This window comes from Oncorhynchus gorbuscha, linkage group LG03 (assembly GCF_021184085.1).
Source record: "Oncorhynchus gorbuscha isolate QuinsamMale2020 ecotype Even-year linkage group LG03, OgorEven_v1.0, whole genome shotgun sequence".
Taxonomy (NCBI): domain Eukaryota; kingdom Metazoa; phylum Chordata; class Actinopteri; order Salmoniformes; family Salmonidae; genus Oncorhynchus; species Oncorhynchus gorbuscha.
Genome location: NC_060175.1, coordinates 50,848,803 through 50,873,506, shown reverse-complemented (window position 1 = coordinate 50,873,506; position 24,704 = coordinate 50,848,803).

The following is a 24,704-nucleotide window of genomic DNA, read 5'->3' as shown; positions in this document are numbered from 1 at the left end:
AGGAAGCCGATTCTAGATTTAATATTTGATTGGAGATGCTTATGTGAGTCTGGAAGGAGAGTTTACAGTCTAGCCAGACACCTAGGTATTTGTAGTTATCCATGTATTCGAAGTCAGAGCCGTCCAGAGTAGTGATGCTGGATGGGTGGGCAGGTGCGGGCAATGATCGGTTGAATAGCATGCATTTAGTTGTATTTGCATTTAAGAGCAGTTGGAGGCCACGGAAGGAGAGTTGTATGGCATTGAAGCTCGTCTGGAGGTTAGTTAACACAGTGTCCAAAGAGGGGCCAGAATAATACAGAATGGTGTCGTCTGCGTAGAGGTGGATTAGAGAATCACCAACAGCAAGAGCGACATCATTGATGTATACAGAGAAGAGAGTCGGCCCGACAATTGAACCCTGTGGCACCCCCATAGAGACAATTAGGATTTGGCTAAAAATACTTGAATCAGTCATAGAGCCCATTGCCCTTTATGGTTGTGAGGTCTGGGGTCCGCTCACCAACCAAGACTTCACAAAATGGGACAAACACCAAATTGAGACTCTGCACGCAGAATTCTGCAAAAATATCCTCCGTGTACAACGTAAAACACCAAATAATGCATGCAGAGCAGAAGTAGGCCGATACCCACTTATTATCAAAATCCAGAAAAGAGCCGTTAAATTCTACAACCACCTAAAAGGAAGCGATTCACAAACCTTCCATAACAAAGCCATCACCTACAGAGAGATGAACCTGGAGAAGAGTCCCCTAAGCAAGCTGGTCCTGGGGCTCTGTTCACAAACACAAACACACCCTACAGAGCCCCAGGACAACAGCACAATTAGACCCAACCAAATCATGAGAAAACAAAAAGATAATTACTTAACACATTGGAAAGAATTAACAAAAAAACAGAGCAAACTAGAATGCTATTTGGCCCTACACAGAGAGTACACAGCGGCAGAATATCTGACCACTTTGACTGACCCAAAATTAAGGAAAGCTTTGACTATGTACAGACTCAGTGAGCATAGCCTTGCTATTGAGAAAGGCCGCCATAGGCAGACATGGCTCTCAAGAGAAGACAGGCTATGTGCTCACTGCCCACAAAATGAGGTGGAAACTGAGCTGCACTTCCTAACCTCCTGCCCAATGTATGACCATATTTAGAGAGACATATTTCCCCCAGATTACACAGATCCACAAAGAATTCGAAAACAAATCCAATTTTGAAAAACTCCCATATCTTTTGGGTGAAATTCCACAGTGTGCCATCACAGCAGCAAGATTTGTGACCTGTTGCCACGAGAAAAGGGCAACCAGTGAAGAACAAACACCATTGTATATTTATGCTTATTCATTTCATCTTGTGTCCTTTAACTATTTGTACATTGTATATATATATATAATATGACATTTGTAATGTCTTTACTGTTTTTAAACTTCTGTATGTGTAATGTTTACTGTTAATTTTTGTTGTTTTTCACTTTATATATTCACTTTTATACGTTGTCTACCTCACTTGCTTTGGCAATGTTAACACATGTTTCCCATGCCAATAAAGCCCTTGAATTGAATTGAATTGAATTGACTGCCAGAGGTCGGACAACAGGCCCTCCGATTTGACACACTGAGCTCTATCAGAGAAGTAGTTGGTGAACCAGGCGAGGCAATCATTTGAGAAACCAAGGCTTTTGAATCTGCCAATAAGAATGTGGTGATTGACAGAGTCGAAAGCCTTGGCCAGGTCGATGAATACAGTTGCACAGTAACGTCTATTATCGATGGTGGATATGATATCGTTAAGGACCTTGAGCGTGGCTGAGGTGCACCCATGACCAGCTCGGAAACCAGATTGCATAGCGGAGAAGGTACGATGTGATTCAAAATGGTCAGTAATCTGTTTGTTAACTTGGCTTTCGAAGACCTTAGAGATGCAGGGTAGGATAGATATAGGTCTATAGCAGTTTGGGTCTAGAGTGTCTCCCCCTTTGAAGAGGGGGATGACCGCGGTAGCTTTCCAATCTTTGGGAATCTCAGACAATATGAAAGAGAGGTTGAACAGGCTAGTGATAGGGGTTGCAAACATTTCGGCAGATAATTTAAGAAAGAGAGGGTCCAGATTTGTAGGGTTCCAGATTTTGCAGCTCTTTCAGAACATCAGCTATCTGGATTTGGGTGAAGGAGACATGGTGGGGGCTTGGGCGGGTTGCTATGGAGGGTGCCGGGCAGTTGACCGGGGTAGGGGTAACAAGGTTGAAAGCATGGCCAGGTGTGCCAAGCTTGTAGCGTCATACCCAAGAAGACTAAAGGCTGTAATCGCTGCCAAAGGTGCTTCAACAAAGTATTGAGTAAAGGGTCTAAATACTTATGTAAATGTTATATTTCAGTTTTAGATTTTTTTATAAATTTGCAAAAAAATCTGGAAACCAGTTTTTGCTTTGTCATTTTGGGGTATTGTGTGTAGATTGATGATGAAATTAAACTATGTAATCCATTTTAGAATATGGCTGTAACGTAACAATGTGGAAAAAGTCAAGCGGTCTGAATACTTTATGAAGGCACTGTATTATTCTAAGTTCTATCTTGGAATGAGTCCTTTCCAATCATAAGTGAGTTAGCTCTATTACTGCAGCCATCGTCTCTGGTGCAGGAATGGAGAATCTCATCCACCTCTCCTTCTATCCTTCTCCCCTTCTCTCTCTCCACTGATCTTAAGATTCACCAGATGTTGTTCCATTGACTAAGTCCCTCTTTATACACAGAGGTGTGCGTGCGTGTGCGCGCGTGTGTGTGTGTGTGTGTGTGTGTGTGTGTGTGTGTGTGTGTGTGTGTGTGTGTGTGTGTGTGTGTGTGTGTGCGTGCGTGCGTGCGTGCGTGCGTGCGTGCGTGCGTGCGTGCGTGCGTGCGTGCGTGTGTGTGTGCACAGAGGTGCATGTGTGCGTGCATATGGGACCCTACTGTACACCCATGTGTGAAAATATTTTTATATTAAACCTATCAATTAATTTTAGCAGTATTTTGTGTATTTTCTCAGACTGCTTTCAAAGTAAATTAACATTTAACGTTCAACTCTATCTCAATTTTCCAGTCTTGCTCTTTTAGTGAACAGTTAATCCACATTTTGGTGTGGTGCAGTGTTTTGATCATCTGTACCAAAATGCGTGTGTCGCTTACATAATGCAGTGCTGGCTTCAAACGGAAACCATTCTCCCATCGAGGAGCTTTTGCAATCTAAATGATGTTGGTCTTCCAGAATTTCTGCTGCACCTGGTCTCTGTCAAGCGAAGCCAACACTAAAGGGCAGTTGACGCGTATCCTTTTAGAGGGTCATGTTTTCAGATTTCCTTTCGCTTTTCCTACCATGAACTTGGAGATGTGTGTCAGAGACTCTGATAAGGCTCTTGAGAGGGTCACGACATGAAAAGCAGTTAGAGTATCTGTCCGTTTTATGTGACTCAAAGCAGCAGCAGCATGACAGCATGGCATTTGCAAAACAAAAAGGGACTTAAAAAACCCATCTGTCTGACAATGCAGTACTTTAGGAATGGGGCCGATTGCAGGGCAATTTAAACATTATCCATGACAGATTTGTCATCTTGTGAGCCAGAGAGAGGAGGGAGAGAGAGAACTGGCTCCCAGTTAATTAAAAAGGTGTTGGGGGGAGAGAGAGAGAGAAAGAGAGAGAGAGAGAGAGAGAGAGAGAGAGAGAGAGAGAGAGAGAGAGAGAGAGAGAGAGAGAGAGAGAGAGAGAGAGAGAGAGAGAGAGAGAGAGAGAGAGAGAGAGAGAGAGAGAGAACACACTCGTCTCCCCCTGCTGTCGCCTGTACTCAACAAAACTCTTGACACCACATTTCTGCACCTCTCGATCTGAGTACTGCCAAGTCAACCTGTAAAGGGACCAGGATTTCAGCCTCTCTCTGAGCTCCAGAAAAAATGAGATATTCAGCCTGGTCTCATAGATAAGACTTAATATAGGTCATGTAAATCTGAGACACTCAAATTAGTATGATGTGTTAAGTTTGGTATGGTTACATAAGACAGAAGGTTACTTAATAAGACAAACTAGCTTCTTTGTAAATACTTCGCATGATGGCTAACCCTTCCCCTAACCCTAATCTTAACATGAACCCTTTAACCTAACTCCTAACCCTAACCTTAACCATAAACTTAACACTAGCCTTAACCTCTAACCCTAAACCCTAGCCTAGCTAACATTAGTGTTAGCCACCTAGACACCTAACTAACTTTAGCCACAACAAATTGGAATTCGTAACATCTCATATGTTTTGCAAATTCATAACATTGTACTAAATGCAATTCGTAACATATCATACTATTTGGAGAGTCCCAGATTTACATTTACTATGTTATTTCTACCTCTGAGTCCAGGTTGAGATATCAGCAGGCACCCAGAAGCCTGCAGGTTGGAATCTTGTAGGACTACTACTACTACTGCTACTACAGTACTACTACAACTACTACAACTACTACTACTATTACTACTACTACTACTGCTACTGCTACTGCTACTGCTACTACTATTACTACTACTACTACTGCTACTGCTACTGCTGCTACTACTACTGCTACTGCTACTGCTACTACTACTACTAATAAGAATAATACCACTAGCAGTCGAGTCAAATCATTTTCTCAGCAGTCCCTGTGTCTGGAGACTGTCAGTTCATTAATGAGTGTTTTGGTGCATAACCTGCTGTACCGGCTTCTATTTTATCAGGGGGATGATCTGACTCTGACGCAAGTGAACATCACCTGCATTCCCTGATAAAATAAAATACCCACACAAAGACATGAGAGAGACACCTCCCTCCAGATCAAATTAAGCTCATATGACATGATCATAACATGAAACAATGTGGGGAAAAAAAACACTTGTTTTCAATTATGAAATACCTACAGAATGTGCTGGGACTCGACAGATGTTCAGAAGGAATGGCCCGGACATGTTGGTGTATGGCTGAGGAAGTGCACTCAGTGTGGCAGCCACACATGGACTGGACTCAGCGACGGCTAATAGATCCTAGGCATCGTGCTGAACAGGGTGGTAGCAGCTCACGATCCAATCAAATGAACCCTGTCTTCTGCTGATATTCCGTTGATTTCTTATCCATTAGGCGTAATGATTGTGTCACCAGAAATGATAGTTCTAGATCTGTGGTCTTTTAATGGAACATTAACCCTTACACATCTAGACTGGTTTTCAATGGAGACTCCTCCCCTGACATATGTCAGTTTTACACTCAGCAATAACTTATCTTGATGGCTTTTTCAATGTGGTCTAAAAACACCAAAATCTTCACTTTACCACTGTAGTTGATGGAGAATGCTGCTTTGAACCCTACACTTTATGTACTGCTGTGTATTCACCATCCTGTACAATTACAAAGAGCATCAATGGAATGTATCAACCAAATCAGACCAAGATGGACACCCATGATGCTATTATACATGTTTTTGTCTGGAGTAATTTCACTGAACATAATGCATCAGAATTCAGAGAAACAAGAAAGCCCTTGACCTCAAAATGGCCATTGAATAAGGTATTCTGTGGCTTTAACCCCACAAATAAGGTCTCCCATAGTCACAGACTGAGACTTCAGTTCAAGACAGTGGCCTGGTTGTTTTATTTTTTCCCCTCACCCACCCACACAGCGTGGAATTAGTCAACCCACAAATAGAGCATTCGAGTGGACTTTTATCAGTGCAGGCGTGGCCTTCTGAGTTTCCAGTGGGCACAGGGCTGGGCGGAACAACTACGAGATGCTTAACGTAGAGAGTCTAATGGGAATCTGACCAGTAAGACGCCTGCCTGTTGTAATATGATCCAAACATATGGAGCCATCCCTCTTTAACTTGTATCCCTTTTTCCTCATCAATTGGTAGTTACAGTCTTTTCCCATCGCTGCAACTCCCCTATGGACTCAGGAGAGGCAAAGGTCGAGAGCAATCCGTCCTCTGAAACACGACCCTGCCAAACGCACAGCTTCTTGACACACTGCTCACTTCACTTCACCCGGAAGCCAGCCGCACCAATGTGTAGGAGGTAACACCGTCCAGCTGGCAACCGTAATCAGCTTGCAGGCGACCGGCCCACCACAAGGAGTCGCTAGAGCGCGACGGGACAAGGAAATCCCGGCCAGCCAAACCCTCCCTTAACCTGGACGCTGGGTCAATTGTGCGCCATCTCATGGGTCTCCCTGTCACAGCCGGCTGTGACCCAGGTCTGTAGTGACGTCTCAAGCACTGCAATAAAGCACCTTAGACCGATGCGCCACTCGAACTGATGGTTTTTGTGTGGTCAGAAATATGGATTTGTGTGAATGAAACTAGCTGGTATACAGCAATGGATCAAACTTACTTAACTATGTTACATAAACCAGCTGTTTCCTTTAGCAATTTATCATGCAAAACATCACCCTGTGGCCTAACATGTCCTCATAACGTCTGTAATGTTCTGCATATCAATTATACCACTCTATTCCAGCCCTGCAGCCAAAAGAGGAGTGATACCCGAACTGTGTGTTTACGGGTTCTGTGTACTGTACACGGGCTTCCTCTCCCTGTTGTTCAGACATGTTCAGACATGTTTGTAATTTCTGCCTTAGATGTGAATCTATGCATTAACCACATTCCTCGAACTCCAAAAAGTATGGGATTCCAGCATTCCTCACAATCCACAATCCTCCCTTTCCCTCCTGGTCTTTACAAGCCCGGTGTTTTCCAGACTAGTCAGTCAGGTCAGAAAGATGGATGTTGTGTAATGAGTGTAATTGCAGCGATCCTTCCGTTTTCACAGCGCTTTAATTTCTTCATGCTGTTACCTAATCTTAATTGGGACATCATTTGTATTCTGTATATGATTACATTTCCTCTTTCAGTCATTTGGCAATGGGGCTTACACACTCATGTTGGCTTGCACAATACACCATTGTTACTTTGGCACAGGCTTGTAAACAACAATACGAGGTTATAAAAAGGGCAATACTGATACTTGTTATCCACTGTATATGATGTACGTGTATCTGAGTAGCTCAAAAGCTACAAACAGAAAAGTATGTAAACCAGGAGAGATAGTTATTCCAGATGTCTATAATTTCTCTATTAAACTTTATTGTCATTTCTCTCAATACTGAACTCCACTGACAAGTCTTGGACATTCATTTGAATGTTACCATTCAATTATCTGGTGCCTGTATGTCTCAGACTTACTTACAACACATTCCCATAGAACAGCCTAGCGGTCAGAGGGAATATTAGCTATGTCATTTTGTGGTCTGTGGACTGATGGATCATGCTATCTGATATCTAGGGGGGAGGGTGAAGTTTTCAGGTCAATAAATGTTTATTTTGAGACAGATCCAGCAGGACAGAGAATAGTTTCTGTCCGAATCAGAGGACATCTGAGCAGGGGAAGATGCTAAACTCTCTGTACTAGATGATGCTAAACTCTCTTTACTAGATGATGATAAACTCTCTGTACTATATGATGATAAACTCTCTGTACTAGATGATGATAAACTGTCTGTACTAGATGATGATAAAATGTCTGTACTAGATGATGATGTACTGTCTGTACTAGATGATGATAATCTGTCTGTACTAGATGATGATAAACTCTATACTAGATGATGATGTACTGTCTGTACTAGATGATGATAATCTGTCTGTACTAGATGATGATAAACTCTCTGTACTAGATGATGATAAAATGTCTGTACTAGATGGTGATAAACTGTCTGTACTAGATGATGATAAACTGTCTGTACTAGATGATGATAAACTGTCTGTACTAGATGATGATAAACTGTCTGTACTAGATGATGATAAACTGTCTTTACTAGATGATGATAAACTCTCTGTACTATATGATGATAAACTCTCTGTACTAGATGATGATAAACTGTCTGTACTAGATGATGATAAAATGTCTGTACTAGATGATGATGTACTGTCTGTACTAGATGATGATAATCTGTCTGTACTAGATGATGATAAACTCTGTACTAGATGATGATGTACTGTCTGTACTAGATGATGATAAACTCTGTACTAGATGATGATAAACTCTCTGTACTAGATGATGATAAAATGTCTGTACTAGATGGTGATAAACTGTCTGTACTAGATGATGATAAACTGTCTGTACTAGATGATGATAAACTGTCTGTACTAGATGATGATAAACTGTCTGTACTAGATGATGATGTCTGTACTAGATCTGATAAACTAGATGATGATGATAAACTGTCTGTACTAGATGATGATAAACTGTCTGTACTAGATGATGATAAACTGTCTGTACTAGATGATGATGTACTGTCTGTACTAGATGATGATGTACTGTCTGTACTAGATGATGATAAACTGTCTGTACTAGATGATGATAAACTCTGTACTAGATGAGGATGTACTGTCTGTACTAGATGATGATAAACTGTCTGTACTAGATGATGATAAACTCTGTACTAGATGATGATAAGCTGTCTGTACTAGATGATGATAAGCTGTCTGTACTAGATGATGATAAACTGTCTGTACTAGATGATGATAAACTGTCTGTACTAGATGATGATGAACTCTGTACTACATTAGTAGTAGTTCTCTATTCAACTCTTATTGAGATGCACAATCTCATCTGAATCTTGGCTCTCTCAGACATGCACTGATGTTTTCAGTCCCTTCGCTGTCGAGCTTAAACAGCAACACACTGAAAAAACGAACTTATCTTTCAGCTTGGTTGGTTGTCTGCCTTCCTGCCTGTTCACTCACTCACTGGCTCCAACTGAGGACAGAAATATTTGCGACACGGAGAGGAAGGAGAGACATCGCGACTCCTGAAGGATATGGTTTTGGTCACCGTGTGCCTAAGTCAATACCTTGGAGTGTAACATTATGTATGGTTGGGATAATGGAGAGGGTGCAGTAGGACGCCCTGCTAGACTCATTATCATCAGAGGAACATTCTTCACTGGCCATGCTGGCTACTGTACCACTAATTTACTCCATCTGATTCTCTGACTGATTCTCTCGTTTCCCTGCTGCTGATTCCCAGGGAAAGTCCCTTTTACGCTATCTACAGCATCTAATTAAGCTGTCTGTTGTCCGTCCAATCTCTGTTCGCTAGCATTCTAGTCGCACAGAGGGGGTGGCTGGGTTGATGTAAAAACTGACTTGACCTGGATATCCAAGTACATACAGCCTTCCGTAGAGGAACACCAAAGCTTCTTTGAATAAGCTTCTCTCGGCTTTATAAGACCGCTACAAAGACTTTCTTGACCGGTTTGTTCAGCATGTGACGAATGTTGCTATTTTCAACCAGATCCCTGTAAGTTCACAGACTCCAGACATATTAAATAGGCTACATGTCAGTGAGTACAGATTATAGATGTGGGATCTTAATTTGAACCTTATTGCAGGAGAACTGCCCTGCGATGCAAAAAAAATTGTACTGCATTTGAGGTTTAAAAGGGCTTCTGGAGTTTGTAATTCACACCTCTCAATTTCAGACTTGATTTTCCCTTACAAATGTTTTAATCAACCGCTACCAAAATGTCCATTCATTATTCTCCACATAATAATTCACATTTCCTGTTGCTGCAGGAAAGTGAATCAAATTAAGATCCTACATCTATAGGTTCAACCTCATGATGCTGCAGCTTATTTGTAGGTAGAGAAGCATGCAGCTAGCAAGGCAGGCTCTTCATCCCTAGCCTTGCTGTGTCTATGTCTGTGGTATAGCCAGAGGCCAGAGTGTCAGTGAGGTCATTGGCCAGGTGGTCTGGGAGAAAGGACAGCAGAGTAGTCAATGCGTTGAGCCTTACCTCCTGAGACTTCTTAGCATGACAGAGTGAATCAACAAGAAAAGAAACCCATTCAAATCAAGCCCATAGGATTTTGGAACATTTCTTCATGACCCTATTCTTTGCCTTTTTTTAGTATGACTCGTGTGGTCTGGCCTGTGGCGTGTTGTTTTAGGACAGATTGACCTTAAAATGTACCTCTTTAAGGAAAAGGCCTGTACCTTTTTTTAAATGGCTGTATTGAAGCAGTTATACCAACATGTCATGCAGAAATGTGTTCCCTGTGCCACCCTTGTTGGTTTGGCAGACCTTTGAATTTGAAGAAGTGCCTCCACGCTACTCTATTCTTCCCCCCTGCAGAATGTAGCTGGCTGGCCGGTGGTTCTGTTGAGAGATACGGATGGAAGGATAGGTATGTACAGTTGAAGTCGGAAGTTTACATACACCTTAGCCAAATACATTGAAACTCAGTTTTTTTACAATTCCTGACATTTAACCCAAGGACCCAAGGATCACCACTTTATTTTAAGAATGTGAAATGTCAGAATGATAGTAGAGAGAACGATTTATTTCAGCTTTTATTTATTTCATCACATTCCCAGTGGGTCAGAAGTTTACATACACTCAATTAGCATTTGGTAGCATTGCCTTCGAATTGTTTAACTTGGGTCAAACGTTTCGGGTAGACCTCCAAAAGCTTTCCACAATAAGTTGGGTGAATTTTGGCCCATTCCTCCTGACAGAGCTGGTATAACTGAGTCAGGTTTGTAGGCCTCCTTGCTCTCACACACTTTTTCAGTGCTGCACACAAATTTTCTATAGGATTGAGGTCAGGGCTTTGTGATGGCCACTCCAATACCTTGACTTTGTTGTCCTTAAGCCATTTTGCCACAACTTTGGAAGTATGCTTGGGGTCATTGTCCATTTGGAAGACCCATTTGCGACCAAGCTTTAACTTCCTGACTGATGTCTTGAGATGTTGCTTCAATATATTCATGTAAATTTCCCTCCTCATGAAGCCATCTATTTTGTGAAGTGCACCAGTCCCTCCTGCAGCAAAGCAGTCCCACAACATGATGCTGCCACCCCTGTGCTTCACGGTTGGGATGGTGTTCTTCGGCTTGCAAGCCTCCCCCCTTTTTCCTCCAAACATAACAATGGTCATTATGGCCAAACAGTTCTACTTTAGTTTCATGAGACCAGAGGACATTTCTCCAAAAAGTATGATCGTTGTCCCCATGTGCAGTTGCAAACCGTTGTCTGTCTTTTTTATGGCGGTTTTGGAGCAGTGGCGTCTTTCTTCCTTGCTGAGCGGCCTTTCAGGTTATGTCGATATAGGACTCGTTTTACTGTGGATACAGATACTTTTATACCTGTTTCCTCCAGCATCTTCACAAGGTCCTTTGTTGTTGTTCTGTGATTGATTTGCACTTTTCACATCAAAGCACGTTAATCTCTAGGAGAACGAGTCTCCTTCCTGAGTGGTATGACGGCTGTGTGATCCTATGGTGTTTACACTTGCGTACTATTGTTTGTACAGATAAACGTGGTACCTTCAGGTGTTTGGAAATTGCTCCCAAGGATGAACCAGACTTGTGGAGGTCTACAATTTGTTTATGAGGTCTTGGCTGATTTCTTTTGATTTTCCCATGATGTCAAGCAAAGAGGCACTGTGTTTGAAGGTAGGCCTTGAAATACATCCACAGGTACACCTCCAATTGACTCAAATGATGTCAATTAGCCTATCAGAATCTTCTAAAGCCATGACATAACTTTCTGGAATTTTCCAAGCTGTTTAAAGTCACAGTCAACTTAGTGCATGTAATACTCTGATCCACTGGAATTGTGATACAGTGAATTATAAGTGAAGTATTCTCTCTGTAAACAATTGTTGGAAAAATTACTTGTGTCACGCACAAAGTAGATGTCCTAATCGACTTGCCAAAACTATTGTTTGTGAACAAGAAATTTGTGGAGTTTTAATGACTCCAACCTAAGTGTATGTAAACTTCCGGCTGAGGTGGAATGCCCCTCAGTTTGAGGGAATATTCAATTTTCACCTTGTCAAAGTGTCAACAGCCTGTGCAAAGAGGGAATGTCTTCTCGCTGTGAGATGTGACAAGGTATTAGAGGACATCTGCAAGAGATTGCATTGCTAGGTTGTTGATTATAAATGGCACTTTTCAAATCGAGTTTATGATCAAAAGCCACGGGGAACCACATGTGTTTATATTTTGCATACACTGTCCACCTAGTTGAAAGCATGGCCTCTTACTCTCTTACAAGCTATCCAGCTGTTTCTTGTCAATCTTTGTCACTTGCTCTCTTTTTGCCTTAATGTTGTAAAGCTGTTTTTGTATTGATGTATTCAGAGAGTGGGACCAGTTTGAGAAGATCTGAAATGGAAACTAGTGGAAAATAGTTTAAGTGGTTATCAAACTAAGCTGTCATCCATACATGAAAAGACAACATGGATGATGTAGCTTCATGGCTTTTCAGTGTGGCAGGATTCCTTTTTTAAACTTTTGAGAATTTATTTATAGACGTTCAAAGTGCTTCCATTCATCTATGATGAATTCTGGCAATTACATTGATTTATGTTTCGTTACCGATAACATAATGTGTAGAACCTTGTTCGTGTGGCAAGGGAGGTTTTCATTATTTACAAAACAAAGATCTGTCTCATGTTCAGTTAACCTGACGCGATTAAAAAGATGTAGATCATAAAATCAAGTATAAATCACCATCCTTCAGCATCACATCAGGCAGACAGTGCGATGAAATCAACTGAAGAATAATGAGTTTCTACTTGTTGAATAATGGTTGTTCTGAGGCAGAATGACTAGTCTTTGTTTATGATCAATTCAATAAAAGTCCATATCCATTTGTCCTTGTGCAACTGCTCTTTAATCACAGTCAATAATAACGTGGGACAATAACTTCTGTTTGAAGACTGTAGGTGAAAAAAATCCATTCCATAGATTACAAAATATATAAGCCATTGAATAGGAAGATGTTAGTGGTATTCTTTAGCAAGTGTTATGACCAAAATATAGTGTGAAATCGGGAGGTCTCAACAGTAAAACTTCTTCAGGTCCACTTTCAGGAGAAAGTTTAGGCCAAGGGTTATAGGTGAAGTTCATTGAACTTTCATACTCATTTAGCATATGATCATTGACACCAGAAAAAAAATCCCATTAGACAGGTTAGGACCTGACTGACGGTTCCTTGTCTGTTCCATCTCCTAACCTGACGAGCAGCCTTCAGACTGCATGAGCAGACGTGCCTCAATTGTCCCGCATGCATCCATCTCTTGCTGCATTTGTGAGGAGGATGCCGTGCCGTCAGGTGAGATAAGCTGTTTGATTTTCAGGGCTTAGAACAAGCAAGTGCTGATGTTGCTCAAACCCCTGGCTTGATAAGGCCTCGTGATAATGTTGCCGCCGCATTCCTGGTGCACCCACAAATTCAAGAGCGACCATGGATTCCTCCACCCAGCTTGTGTTCCTCTTCCTGGGCTAGATGCTAAAAGTGTTCCTCCCATCAGTTGAATATATAACAGGACTATCCCTGTATCCCACAGGAGGACACGTGGATGTTGTAGTCACCCTCACATAAACAGCTTAGTATAAAGATGTACAGTGTCCATGCTCCATAAGGAAGCCTGTCTAACATTTTTGCTGCAATGATTCATTTAAGACGGGCGATAGCTGTTACAGGTTGGAATTCATCCTCTAAGCATTGTGTATGTTCATTATGTATGTTCAGAAACACAGAATTTTCACTATTATTTTTTTCTTCATGATTCTGGGTGTGTCTCACTTCTTCAGAATAAATGGCTCACATTATCAAGTGAGGCCATTAGCTAAACTAATGAACTAATGATCCTAAAAGAAGAACACATTAATGATAATAAAACATCTAACCAATTATCAAGGCAAATCACGGATTAGAAATGACATATTTTGGCTACATGCAGTTACTTTATAAATCAAATTATATCGATTCAATCAACAGCTACATTATCTTGTCAGTTAAATGATGAAATTTGAAAACATCACATCTAAATACATCTATCATTTATTGTATCCTTTCAATTGTATCTACGTTTTCTGTTGGCAATTCCTTTTAGTGTCTCAGAACTGTAGGCCGGCTGTGAGGGCTTTACAAAGAGGAATGCTCTGTTTAAACACAGTTTATACTGTACATCTACAAACCCAGAAACATGGAAGGCAATAGGTCACGGCGTAAGAGAGAGAGCCATCAGGGGAAGCCTCACATGTCACTTTGATACACTGCAAGCACGCAACAGGGGAACAAGAATGTGGCCTCCAGAGGACTGCTTCCGTTTCCACATAAGACAGACCCCCGTAGTGGGGGTCTGGACCTCTTGACCAGATCTTCACAGGACAACCCACTGCTTTATTGACACATCTCTCTGGACTGTTTACATTCCAGCTCATACTCTCTCTCTCTCTCTCTCTGTAGCCCTCCCCCTTCCCCTATTTTCCCTTCTTGTCCCTTCGTTGAATGATGAAATTGTCACATCCTGATCTGTTTCACCTGTCTAGGGCTTGTTTCCACCCCCCACCAGGTGTCTCCCATTTTGCCCCATTATCCCCTGTGTACTTATACCCGCGTTTTCTTTTGGTCTTTTGCCAGTTTGTTTTGTCTTGGCAAGTCTTACCAGCGTGTTCTCCAGTTTCGTTTTTCTTGTCCTCCCTTTTCTGACAATTCTGCCTGTCCTGACCCTGAGCCTGCCTGCCGTTCTATCCCTTATTGATGTTGTCTTGGATTACTGACATCTGACTGTCCTGGACCTGTCGTTTTCCTGCCCCTTGATTTGTAATAAACATCTGAGATTCGAACTGTCTGCGTCCTGTGTCTGCATCTGAGTCTTATCCTGAGTCGTGTTAGTATGAACTGGCCATGACTGACCCAGCAGACTCGGACCAGCTCCGTAATGCAGTCTCCTCCCAAGGAGCCACCATTGGAAGACACGAGGAGTTACTTCAAAATCTTATGGAAGGATTTCAGACCTTAGCGGAACGCCATGACCACACTTTCAATACATTGCTGGAGCAATTCTACGGATTGTCTATTAGGCAAGGTTACCCGAGTTCCCCCTGGAATCACTGAGGTCTGCCGACTCGCCTCCTCCGGAGCCCATGCAACTTGGCAGAGCTAGATTGTCTCCTGCCAAACGTTTACACAGATTGAACAGCAAGGCCTTTAAAACACCAGGCTCATCAATAGGTACGAGTATGCTGGTGGGCCATACAGAGAATTTCCAATCTTCCAGTACACCTACCCCTCTCCATGCCATCCTGTTGTGGAGTGACCGGTCAAAGTCTCTCCGGGTACACATTGACTCTGGGGCCGACAACAGTTTTATGGTCATTACCCTGGTGTCAGAGCTGGAAATCCCCACTCAACCCCTCTTCATACCCATACACGTCAGAGTGCTGGATGGGCGATCTATTGGCAGAGTCACCCACAATACGGTTCCTATCAACCTGTGAGTGTCAGGTAACAGTTCAAATTCTGCTCATCAAATTTTCTCAGGTACCCGTGGTTTTGGGGTTTTCATTACTCCAGAGGCATAATCCCCTTATCGTATGGACTGGTTCTATCAAGGGTTGGAGCAGGTTCTGCCACGCTCATTGTCTGAAGTCGAAGCAGCCTGCCCCGTGTCATCTTCCTGCAGGCTTGAGAAAAGCCTCGGACCTCTCCGCCATTTCCGCGAAGTACCAGGACCTCCGGGAGGTTTTCATCAAGGCAGGTGCCACATTGCTCCCTCCACATCGGTCCTACGATTGCGTTATCGACCTTCTCCCGGGCACTACACCACCTCAGTTCCCGGAGACCAAGGTAATGGAATGGTACATTGAGGACTCCCTGGCTGCAGGGTGTATCCGTCCTTCTGCCTCCCCCGCCAGTGCAGGGCCTTAATGACATCCCGGTTAAGAACCGTTACCCACTACCACTCATCACTTCGGCTTTCGAGACTCTCCAGGGGGTTACTCTCTTCTCAAAGTTGGACCTTCGGAACGCCTAATATCTGGTGCGGATACGGGAAGGAGCCGAGCGGAAGACAGCCTTTAACACGGCTAGCGGGCACTACAAATACCTGGTGATGCCATTCGTACTGACCAACACTCCTGCAGTGTTCCAGGCCCTGGTTAACCTCTCTAGTACATGTGGGACGCTAGCGTCCCACCTCGACAACAGCCAGTGAAATTGCAGGGCGCCAAATTCAAAACAACAAAAATCCCATAATTAAAATTCCTCAAACATACAAGTATTATCCACCATTTTAAAGATAAACTTCTTGTAAATCTAACCACAGTTATTTCAAAAAAGGCTTTACTGTAAAAGCACACCAAACGATTATGTGAGGTCAGTAGCTAGTCACAGAAAAACACAGCCATTTTTCCAGCCAAAGAGAGGAGTCAAAAAGCAGAAATAGAAATGAAATGAATCACTAACCTTTGATGATCTTCATCAAATGGCACTCATAGGACTTCATGTTACGCAATACATGTATGTTTTGTTCGATAAAGTTCATATTTATATCCAAAAATCTCAGTTTACATTGGCACGTTATGGTCAGAAATGCATTGACTCAAACAAACATCCAATGAAAGTGCAGAGAACCACATCAAATAACAGAAATACTCATCATAAACATTGATAAATGATACAAGTGTTAAGCATGGAAGTAAAGATAAACTTCTCCTTAATGCAACTGCTGAGTCAGATTTCACAAATGCTTTACGGCAAAAGCACACTTTGCGATTATGTTAGGTTAGATCCTAGCCACAGAAACCCATTCAGCCATTTTCCAAACAAGGAGAAGTGTCAAAAAGTCAGAAATAGCATTAAAATGAATCACTTACCTTTGATGATTTTCATCTGCTGGCACTCCCAGGTCTCCATTTTAGACAATAAATCTTTGTTTTGTTCGATAATGTCCCTCTTTATGAGCAAAAACCTTCTTTTTGTTTGCGCGTTTTGTCCAGTAATCCGAATGCAGAACGTGCGTGCACTAATTCCAGACAAATAACTTTTAAAAAGTACAATAAATGTTAATGGAAACATGCCAAACGATGTTTAAAATCAATCCTCCAGTTGTATTTATCATAAATAATAAATCATATTTCAACCGGACAAAAGCTTCGACAATAGGAAAGGAGAAACAAGAAAGGTGCGTTTACGATCAGGGAGCATGGCTGATGAATGAACATTTCCACTACCACTGATTGAAAGTGCTGTATCTCCCTCATTTTCAGAGTAAAAGCCTGAAAGAATGCCTAAAGACTGGCCACATGTAGAGGAAGACACAGAGCTTGTGAGCTGGGTCCTAGTCTTTGTATGGTGGATAGGCTTTCAATGGAAAAACAGCCTTTCAAAATAATAGTACTTCCTTGGTGGATTTTCCTCTGGTTTTCGCCTGCCATATCAGTTCTGTTATACTCACAGACATCTCCTTCCTCATCTCCATCTCCTTCCTAGGATACATCATTGCTGCCGGAAATATGCAGATGGATCCTGGCACGGTGAGAAAGGTGGTGGATTGGCTTCAACCTACATCCAGAGTGCAGCTGCAACGCTTCCTGGGGTTTGCTCATTTCTACCACCGTTTCATCCGGGTTTACAACACCCTGGCTTCCCTTTTTTCAGCACTCACCTCTCCCAAGGTCCCGTTCACGTGGTCTCCAGCTGCTGACCAGGAGTTCTCATACCTCAAGCATTGGTTCACTACAACTCCCATCTCAATCCATCTGGATCATCATGTCAGTTCATGGTGGAGGTCGACGCCTCGGACATCAGAGTGGGGGCTGTCCTGTCCCAGCGTTCTGCCCAGGACCAAAAGCTGCATCCCTGTGCTTTCCTTTCCCATCGTCTTATCACCACTGAAAGGAATTATGATGTGGGAAATCGCGTTGAAGGAGTAGAGGCACTGGTTAGAGGGGGCAGAACATCCATTAATAGTGTGGACTGATCACAAGAACCTGGAATCTCCGCACTGCCAAGTGCCTCAACTCTAGGCAAGCTCGATGGACCCTGCTATTCATTTGGTCCAACTTTACCATCTCCTACCGCCCGGGGTCCAAGAATGTGAAGCCTGATGAGCTCTAACGCCTCTATAGCCCCGCTGCTACACTGTTGGACCCTGAGACCATTCTCCCTACCTCTTGTCTAGTGGCTGCACTCATCTGGGGTATAGAGATCTAGGTCAGTGAGGCGCGGCATTCCAAATGTTTGTCCCAGACTCTGTCTATTCCCCGGTCTTGGAATGGGCTCATTCCTCCAGACTTTCCTGCCATTTGGGCTCCCGTCGGACGCTGGCCGTTGTACAACAACATTTTTGGTGGCCCACTATGGTTCCTGACGTCTCCCCGTTCGTTATCACCTGCACTGTGTGTGCTTAGAATAAGACCCCACAGCAAGCTCCAGCTGGCCTCCTTAAACCACTCCCTGTTCCTCACCACCCCTGGTCCCATATATCCCTGGACATCGTCGCTGGTATCCCTCCATCAGATGGCAACACCACTATCCTTACAGTGGTGAATAGGTTTCATTTATTTAATTCCCCTGGCCAAATGACCCTTAGCCAAGGAGATGGCCCCACTCATGGTGCAGCACGTCTTCCAGATCCATGGACTTCCGGTGGACATGGTCTCTGATCGCGGTCCTCAGGACTCTTCTCGGTTCTGGAAGGCGTTCTGCACCCTCAATGGGTTTTCACTCCAGGTCCAACAGCCAGTTGGAGCGAGCCAATCAGGACCTGGAGACGGCTCTTTGTTGCCTCATTTCCACCAACCCCATCACCTGGAGCCAGTAACTCATGTGGGTGGAATACGCCTGCAACACCCTTCCCTGATCGGTAACTGGTCTCTCGCCTTTCAAGTGTTCCATGGGATACCAGCCCCCGTTCTTCCCTGAGCAAGAGGAAGAAGTCAGCATACCCTCAACCCAGATGTTCATCCGCCGCTATCGCCATACCTGGAAGAGTGCCCGGTCCGCTCTTCTCAAGACCACCTCCAGGTATCGGCGACAGGCGGACAGCCGCTGGACCCCTGCTCCCCGCTATCATCTCGGAAAGAAGGTATGGCTGTCCACTCGGGATCTGCCCCTCCGGGCAGAGTCCCGTAAACTTTCCCTGCATTTTATCGGCCCTTTCCCCATCTCTAAGAATCTTAGCCCCTCTGCTGTTCGACTTCTGTTGCCCAGCACCCTCTATACATTTTACTTTTCATGTGTCTAGAATCAAACCTCTGTCTCACAGCCCTATGTCTCCTGTTGCCAGTTCAAATCACATCAAATTTTATGTGTCACATGCTCCGAATACAAAAGGTGTAGACCTGAAAGTGAAATGCTTGCCCTTAAACAACCATGCTGCTTTAAGAAAACCAATTTTAAGACAGTATTTACTCAAAGAAACTGAAGTAAAAAATTAATAAAATAAAAAAAAACAGAAAAATAGAATATACACAGGGTACCGGTACAGAGTCAATGTGCGTGGGCACTGGTTAGTCAAGGTAATTGAGGTAATACTGTATATACATATAGGTAGAGGTAAAGTGACTATACATGGATAATAAACAGAGAATAGTAGCAGCGTAAATATGAGGGTGGTAGGGACAATGCAAATAGTCTGAGTAGCCATTTGATTAGGTGTTATGGCTTGGGTGGTAGAAGCTGTTAAGAAGCCTTTTGGACCTAGACTTGGTGCTCCAGTACCGCTTGCCATGCAGTAGCAGAGAGAACAGTCTATGACTAGGGTGTTTGGAGTCTTTGGCAATTTGTAGGGCCTTCCTCTGACATCTCCTGGTACAGAAGTCCTGGATGGCAGGAAGCTTGGCCCCAGTGACGTACTAGACCGTAGCCATTACCCTCTGCAGTGCCTTGCGGTCGGAGGCTGAGCAGTTGCCATACCAGACGAGAATGCAGGATGCTCTTGATGGTGCAGCTGTAGATCTTTTTGAAGATCTGAGGACCAATGCCAAATCTTTTCAGTCAACCACTGTTGCGTCATCTGCAAACTTAACCAGAAGGGGACTAGGGTTCCAATCTGGGAACTCTCCCCCCCCCCCCCCCACGTTCAGCTGGAAGGTGGCGCATGGAACGCAAAAATATTCATACAAATATTTAACCTCCACACATTAACAAGTCCAATGGCTCAAATGAAAGATAAACACCTTGTTTATCTACCCAGCAAGTCAGATTTCTAAAATGTTTTACGGCGAAAACATAGCACATATTTCACCACCGAAACAAAAGGCAAGCGGCGGCCATTTTGTCACAGAAAAAATCAAATTTAAAAGTAGGATTAAAAAATGAATAATTCACTAACCTTTTGAAAATCTTCATCAGATGACAGTAATATTACATGTTACACAGTACATTTAATTTTCTTCCAATAATATGCCATTTATATCCATAAATCTCAGTTTACAATGACGACATTTCAAAAAATGCTTCTCAAATGTCCGGAGAAATTATGATAGCAAGATAACTTCAGATAACAAGCAATAAACATGACTAAATATACATGTTCTACACATATTTACAAAGATACACTTCTTCTTAATGCAACCGCTGTATTACATTTATTTTTAACGTTACAGACATCGTTCACTGGGCTATACTATGAGTCAGCGCTCAGATATTAGCACTATGTCTCCTCTACGTTTGGAGTCCACAGAAACCCCAAATAACCACATAAATATTCCCTTACCTTTGATGTTCTTCCATCAGAAAACGTAGAAGGAGTCATACTTACCCAATACATCGTTTGGTTTCAGGTGTCCCTGTATTAGCATATGCTAACAGCTTCAGTTGAAATGCGTCAAAAATGACTTCTGGTCCAGCACTCTTGCGCATCAAAACTTCCAATTTACATATTATATGTCGATTAAACTGGTCAAACGATGTGCAAAATCGAGCTTTATGATGTTTTTAGCATGTAGAACAAAGAGCAACGCTAACAGACAATCCGGCTTGAAATGCTGCATCATGGAAAAAGACGTTCTCCAAATCGGCCGCGCGCAAAAGAGTGCATGATTTTCAGAGGGACATGAGCAATTTCGCCCGCCAAACGTGCAGGGCTCGTGGGATTCTCACAATGAACGCGCCACTTGAAAGGTGACATCGCGCTGAAGAGATAGAGACTGTTCCTGGATCTGTAGCTCCCTGGGAAGGGTGGGAGCCATGACGTCAAAGTTGACCCAACTTTTCTCTTCACAAGAGAGAGTTTGGGAGAAAGGCTGCCCTGGCAGTTCTGCTTTACATAGAGACATAATTTAAACGGTTTTAGAAACTTTAGAGTGTCTTCTATTCAATAATAATTTTTATATGCATATATTAGCAATTTTGGGGAAAAATATTTTCAGTTTACTATGGGTATGCACTTTCTCCAACGGGGGCAGTATAGATGGTGTTGGAGTCATGCTTGGCCATGCGATCATAGGTGAACAGGGAGTAAGGGGAGGAGACTGAGCACGCACCCCTGAGGGGCCCCCGTGTTGAGGATAAGCGTGGCAGATGTGTTACGTACCCTTACCACCAGGGGGCAGCCCATCAGGAGGTCCGGGATCCAGTTACAGAGAGGGAGGTGTTTCGTCCCAGGGTCCTTAGCTTAGTGATGAGCTTTGAGAGCACTATGGTGTTGAATGCTGAACTGTAGTCAGTGAATAGCATTCTCACATAGGTGTTCCTTTTGTCCAGGTTGGAAAGGGCAGTGTGGAGTGCAATAGATATTGCATCATCTGTGGATCTGTTGGGGAGGCATGCAGATTGGAGTGGGTCTATGGTTTCTGGGATAATGGCGTGATGTGAGCCATGACCAGCCTTTCAAAGCACTTCATGGCTACAGACGTGAGTGCTACGGGTCGGTAGTTATTTAGGCAGGTTGCCTTGGTGTGCTTGGTCTGCTTGAAACATGTTGGTATTACAGAATCAGTCAGGGGCAGGTTAAAAATGTCAATGAAGACACTTGCCAGTTGGTCACCACATGCTCAGAGTACACGTCCTGGTAATCAGTCTGGGCCTGCGGCCTTGTGAACGTTGACCTGTTTAAAGGTCTTACTCACATCGGCTATGGAGAGTGCGATCACACAGTCTTCCGGAACAGCTGATGCTCTCATGAATTCTTCAGTGTTGCTTGCCTCATAGCAAGCATAGAAGTTATTTAGCTTGTCTGGTAGGCTCACGGCTCTGCTTCCCTTTGTAGTCTGTAATAGTTTACAAACCCTGCCACAGGGCGTCAAAGGCGGTGTAGTACGATTCAATCTTAGACCTGTATTGACACTTTGCTTTTTTGATGGTTCGTCGGAGGGCGTAGCGGGATTTCTTATCAGTGTCCGGGTTAGAGTCCCGCTCCTTGAAAGCAGCAGCTCTACCCTTTAGCTCGGTGTGGATGTTGCCTGTAATCAATGGCTTCTGGTTGGGGTATGTACGTACATATGGTCACTGTGGGGACGACATCATCAATGCACTTATTGATGAAGCCAGTGACTGATGTTGTGTACCCCTCAATGCCATCGGAAGAATCCCAGAACATATTCCAGTCTGTGCTAACAGTCCTATAGCTTAGCATCTGCATCATCTGACTACTTCCTTATTGAGCAAGTCACTGGTACTTTCTGGTTTAGTTCTTGCTTGTAAGCAGGAATCAGGAGGATAGAGTTATGGTCAGATTTGCCAAATGGAGGGTGAGCTTTGTACTAGTCTCTGTGTGTGGTTGCACATTTAACATGCTGGTAGAAAAAAGGTTTCCCTGCATCAAAGTCCCCAGCCACTAAGATGGGCAGCCTCTGGATGAGCATTTTCTTGTTTGCTTATGGTCTTATACAGCTCGTTGAGTGCCGTCTTAGTGTCAGCATTGGTTTGTGTTGATAAATAGACAGCTATGAAAAATATAGATGAAAACTCTCTTGGTAAATAGTGTGGTCTACAGCTTATCATGAGATACTCTATCTCAGTCGAGCAAAACCTTGAGACTTCCTTAATATTATATTTCATGCACCAGCTGTTATTTACAAATAGACACAGACCGCCACCTCTTGTCTTATCAGAGATTCTATCTTGTCGATGGACTGAAAACCCAGCCAGCTGTATGCTATCCATGTTGTAGTTCAGCCACGACTCGGTGAAACACAAGATATTACTGTTATGCAGGTGAGTGAGGACCCAAAAGCGACTTAACAGAAACTGAGTTTATTTAAGTCCAAACAGAAATAACATAATCCTCAATCCTTAACAGGAAATGTCCAAACGGGGATAACAGAAATCCTCTAGTTGTAGAGGGGAATTGCAGGATAAGCGGCAACAGACTGCAGGTCCCTTCGGGTAGGCGCGGGCCGTAGCTGACAGAGTCACCTGCTCACACGCAGCATCTGATGAAGGCAAAACACGACAGGACGGAACAAGAACACAGCAACAGAAAACAAGAATCCGACAAGGACAGAAGCAGAAACAGAGAGAGAAATAGAGACTTAATCAGAGGGCAAAATAGGGGACAGGTGTGAAAGAGTAAACGAGGTCGTTAGGAGAATGAGGAACAGCTGGGAGCAGGAACGGAACGATAGAGAGAGAGAGGAATAGAGAGAGAGAAAGAAACCTAATAAGACCAGCAGGGGGAAACGAATAGAAGAGAAAGCACAGGGACAAGATATGACAATATATGACAATACATGACAGTAGCCCCCCACTCACCGAGCGCCTCCTTGCGCACTCGAGGAGGAACCCTGGCGGCAACGGAGGAAATCATCGATCAACGAACGGTCCAGCACGTCCCGAGATGGAACCCAAATCCTCTCCTCAGGACCGTAACGGGAAACAATGAAGAGGGGATCTAGTGCAATTACTATTATAAAAATGAGACATGGGTAGAGAACTGTAAGAGTTTGAGCAATCAGGACCAAACAGGCCAGGAGAGTAACAACTATGGACAGACTGAGACACAGCAAGGCTAAGACCAGGAACAGGAGAGAGGCGGTGGCTGTGGACAGACTGAGACACAGCAAGTGCAGGAGCAGGACCAGGAGAGATGCGGTGGCTGGGGACAGACTGAGACACAGCAAGGGCAGGAAAGATGCGGTGGCAGGGGACAGACTGAGACACAGCAAGGGCAGGAGAGATGCGGTGGCTGTGGACAGACTGAGACCCAGCAAGGCCAGGAGCAGAAGCAGGAAGAGAGTTACCGGACTTAGTCTGCGCGCAGTCCGAACAAGCAGCCACGAAACGGCGCGTGTCACGCTCCAGAGTAGGCCACCAAAAACGCTGGCGAATAGAAGCAAGCGTGCCCCGAACGCCGGGGTGGCCAGCTAACTTGGCAGAGTGAGCCCACTGAAGAACGGCCAGACGAGTAGAAACGGGAACGAAAAGAAGGTTCCTAGGACAAGCGCGCGGTGACGGAGTGTGAGTGAGTGCTTGCTTTACCTGTCTCTCAATTCCCTAGACAGTCAACCCGACAACACGCCCCTCAGGGAGACTCCCCTCGGGGTCGGTAGAGGCTACAGAAGAACTGAAGAGACGGGATAAAGCATCAGGCTTGGTGTTCTTAGTGCCCGGATGATAAGAAATAACGAACTCAAAACGAGCGAAAAACAACGCCCAACGAGCCTGACGCGCATTGAGTCGTTTGGCAGAACGGATGTACTCAAGGTTCTTATGGTCAGTCCAAACGACAAAAGGAACGGTCGCCCCCTCCAACCACTGTCGCCATTCGCCTAGGGCTAAGCGGATGGCGAGCAGTTCGCGGTTTCCCACATCATAGTTACGTTCCGACGGCGACAGGCGATGAGAAAAATACGCGCAAGGATGAACCTTATCGTCAGAATGGGAGCGCTGGGACAGAATGGCTCCCACGCCCACCTCTGACGCGTCA